Consider the following 4,538-nt stretch of genomic DNA (forward strand, 5'->3'; position numbering starts at 1 on the left):
TATATGTATATATATATATATACATATGCATACATATGTGTATGTGTATTTGTGTGTATATTTCCGTCTTACATATATATGTCTGTATATGTATGTAGTCTGTGTACATCCATCTGTGTATTTTGATGTATATATGAATATTGATGGCTTATTATGCGTATATACTGTTGTAAAATATTAATGTAATGCAGTGTGAAAATTTTAATTTTAATTTTTAATGTATTAATTGAATTATATTTCGTATATAATTATTTGCAATATGTATTTTGAATCCGGTCTTCCATTTAAGGTTTTCCTCGGTTTTTATAATAGGATGAATTTATATTGAATTCATTTATTTTGTTTATTTTGTTCATTGCATGCTTAATACCGTTAATTGAAAGGACCAATGAAACAAATCCATTTTTAAAGGTGTATCCTTTAACTAGTTTTGATCATATCGTTATTTCTGTTCTATTTTAACAAAACTGTCCGACAAACGGGAACGTGAAACTCCGAGTAACAGCTTTTGTTATATTTCTTCTGCTTTTAAATAAAGTACATATATATATAGCAGACTAAGGTGACGCTTGTTTACTGGTCATGCTTCAAAAACCTTGCGAAGAATTCTTGAAGTTCTAAGCAATGCTGGTTTTTGTAGGTGTTCTACCTTTACATTTGTACCAATCGTTTTGAGCCATGTTGGTAGTTAAGTGCGGATACTTCGAAGTGCGCCAATTACTATTGGGATCACATCTACTGTCCTCATTGACCACAATCTTCGTATTTCCCACTTCAAATCGTCATAGTTGTACATTTTTTCTTCTTTCTCTTTGATCCTGTTGTCACCGAGATATGCTATGTCGATTATCATGCATGTTCTTTCTTTTTTACTTACCACAACAATGTCCGGTTTCCGATGTTTGGTCAGGTGGTCACATTGAATCATTGCATTCCACAGGATTTTGCAATTTTCATTCTCGGCGACTCCTGGTGTTTTCTCATACCACGTCTTTGCTCTTTATAGACTGTGATTTCCACAGAGCTCTCAATGGATCATTCTTGCCACATTGTCATGTTGTCTTTTGTATCGCGTTGTGCCATTTTCGGGCATTCGCTAACGATGTGCCATACCGTTTCACCCCTCTCAGCACACATTCTGCGTTTGTCGCTGTCGGTAGTGTTGTCGATTCTGTACCTCACATAATCAGTTCTTAACACTTGTTCTTGATCCGGGAGATATAAGTGCTTCTGCCTCTATCTTCAGGTTACTCCCTCCTCATCCGTAGCCATCGGTCTTCTGTATCTGTCTTGGCGTTCGTATCTCTTGCAAAGTGACCGTACACTTTTTTCTCCTTTCGTACTGTTTCTTTTTTGTGTTCTTTTCCTCTTTAAGTTTTTTCTTTCTTAACTCAACTATTAGTTTGAATGACATCGGCCTTCTTCACATGCTTCAACAATGGTTCCACAGTATTTTTTACGTACCATGCTAAGCTTTTTTCCTCTGCTTCGATGTAATTCTAGCAACTGATCAAATCTCTCACACTCTTTCTTCTGGACAAGTACAGTGTCACACTTAGAGTGGAAGTCTCCGTGCGCTGGCAACATTTTTCTTGTCTTCATGTCCATGTCCACTAGTTCTTTCTTTTGCCATTTTATTATTCTAGCTCCATACCGAAGTGATGCTATTGTCCATGTATTAACTCAATGGATTTAATTCCATCCGGTCAATTTTGAGCGCAACACCAATCTTAGTCTTCGGAAATATTCCATCCTCAGTTGCTCTTTTATTTCCTTCTCCATTATCTCGTTGAACTCTATTATGCCAAGGTGTTTGTAGCCTTCCTTTTCAATTTGTTTAATGAGTTCTCTAGTGCTGTCCATAATGTTTTCTTAATGTAAACCCTCGTCATTAATAAAGAATTTGTTGTTGTTATTATTTTTGGTACAGAGCAACTTATCCAGAGGAAGAAGTATCAAGGTTGAATTACAACGCAGAGCGACTTCAATCAATCCATTCAACCCACACACTTACAGAGATCAGAGAAAACATCTTTCACATGTGTAGTAAAAAGAAGTCGCCATTTGGACTAAAATACTATCCACTGTTCATACGTTATTTCCTTTTAATCTAAATGAATCTTCACATCCGCTCTGGGGTCTGAATAATCATTACAATTATACATTCTCTCTCCTACCTTTTCAGTCACTTTCTCTCACACATACACTCGTACAAAAAAAAAAAATGTGTGTGTGTGTGCGTGTGCGTATGTTTATTTGTGTATACGAGTGTGTGTTTGTCTGTGTGTGTGTGTAAATTATTGTTCTTATTACTAAAGCTTTTGAACCAGAGTATAACCTCCTGGTACACTTCCATACATTAAGGTGCACGTCTTTCTTAATATTAGCAACGAACCTATGTAAAATATTCTTATTAACGCAGATGATATCTAATTTCAAAGGGGGAAAAATGAGCCGAATCTTACGGTCCATAAGATAGATTTCACTTTCAACCCCTCCATCTAACTTATTTGCTCCTCGAAATCAGATATTAGCTATATAATTAAGAATATTTAAGACAGGGTAATTTCTAAAAATAAGGAAAACGTAGACCCGAGTTTAGAGTCTATGGAAGTGTACCGAGGAGGTAATACTGTGGTTTGAAAATCTTAGCAATAACAATATCTCATTTATTCAGTTCGACATAAAGAATTACTACACGCCAATCTCACTCATATCACTATGTATATATGTATGTATGTATGTATGTATGTATGTATGTATGTATGTATGTATGTATGTATGTATGTATGTATGTATGTACGTATGTATGTATCTATCTGTCTATCTATCTATCTATCTATCTATCTACATATAACTTTGACGAAAACATAACAAACGGAAAATTAATTCAAATTCTCATTCATTTGTGACTTTATTTTTTGCCCCCATGGCTCCTAAGAAAATTCATAGTGAAAGTGCTTAGCGTCATGCTATAACGCTGGAAGATAAATGGTTATGATAAAACGCCATGAAAAAGGTGAAAAAGTGGTAGCTATTGCATGATCTTTTGAGATGAGTCGGACAACTGTATTGACGATTGCACATAATAAAGACAAGATTTTAGTACATATCAAATCTGAAGCCCCAGAGATGAAGAACACTGTCATCAATAAAAGAAAAGAGGCAAAATCTTGAAAGAAATGGAAAGTCTTTCTCTTTGGATTGTTAGGTTGAATCATTAGCTTTCTACTATTAGTCAAGAAATCATTCAAGAGAAAGGGTTGTCTTTGTTTGAGGACCTGAAGAAAAAATATCCAGATGAGAAAGATGTAGAGTTCAAGGCAAGTCAATGATGGTTCATGAGATTTAAAGAGCGAAGAAGTTATCACTCCATTAAGAAGCAAGGTGAAAAGTACATCAGCTATCGAACAAGCAGCAGCGGAATTTCCTAACGCATTAAAGAAAATTATCGAAGAAAACGGGTTTCTTCCTGAACAGATTTTTAACGTAGACGAAACTGGTTTGTATTGGAAAAAGTTGCCAGACCGTTCATTCATTTCCAAGGAGGAGAAAACTATTCCAGGCTACAAGGTCTCAAAAGAACGTATGACCTTTACGTTGGGCGGTAATTGTGCAGGAGATTTTAAGTTAAAGCCATTGCTTGTGTATCATACACACAACTCCCTGTGTCCTGAAGAACATACCCAAGACATCTCTCCCTGTTATGTGGATGACCAATTCAAAAGCATGGGTTACTGTTGTTGTTTTTGAAAATTGGTTCTTTAATCATTTTATACCACCAGCAGAGAATTACTGTAAGAAGGTAATTCCTTCTAAGGTTTTACTTATCTTAGATAATGCTCCTGGCCACTCACAAAACATCGTAGATTTTGACCCTAACGTTACCGTCGAATACCTCCCTCCGAACACCACGTCTCTTCTGCAGCCAAAGGGTCAGGAAATAATTGCTATCTTCAAGCGTTACTATATGAAGCTTACGCTGCAGCAAGCAATAGCTGCAACTGTAATTGATGAGTCCATCACACTTTGTGACTTTTGAAAGAGATACGATATCTACAAGGCTGTACAGAACATAGCAGCGGCATGGAATGATGTACAGTGCACGGCTATGAATGGTGTGTGGAAGAAGCTTTGCCTGCAATTCGTGAATGATTTTAAGGGGTTTGATAATGTTGCCATCAACAAAAACGTTGGTGACTACGAACAAAAAACTGGAAATGGATTTGGAGGAGGAGAATTTTACAGATTTATTTGAAAAAGACAAGCAGCCCCCGACGAACAAGGATTTGATAGAGCTTCACGAGCAGCAAAATAAAGAAGAAGAAGTCGAACCTGAGCCACATCACTTTACCATTAAGAAAATGCAACAAGCATTTGCATATATCGAAAAAGGTCTTTCTATGTTCGAGGATATGGATCCAAATGCTCAACGCTTTTCCAAAATTATGGAGGCTTGTCACGAAGCTTTTGCACCTTATAATGTGATCCTTGGGGAAAAGAAGAAGACAGTTCAAGGAATTCTCAACCGGTTTTTT

Source organism: Octopus bimaculoides, chromosome 3 (genome assembly GCF_001194135.2).
Source record: "Octopus bimaculoides isolate UCB-OBI-ISO-001 chromosome 3, ASM119413v2, whole genome shotgun sequence".
Taxonomy (NCBI): domain Eukaryota; kingdom Metazoa; phylum Mollusca; class Cephalopoda; order Octopoda; family Octopodidae; genus Octopus; species Octopus bimaculoides.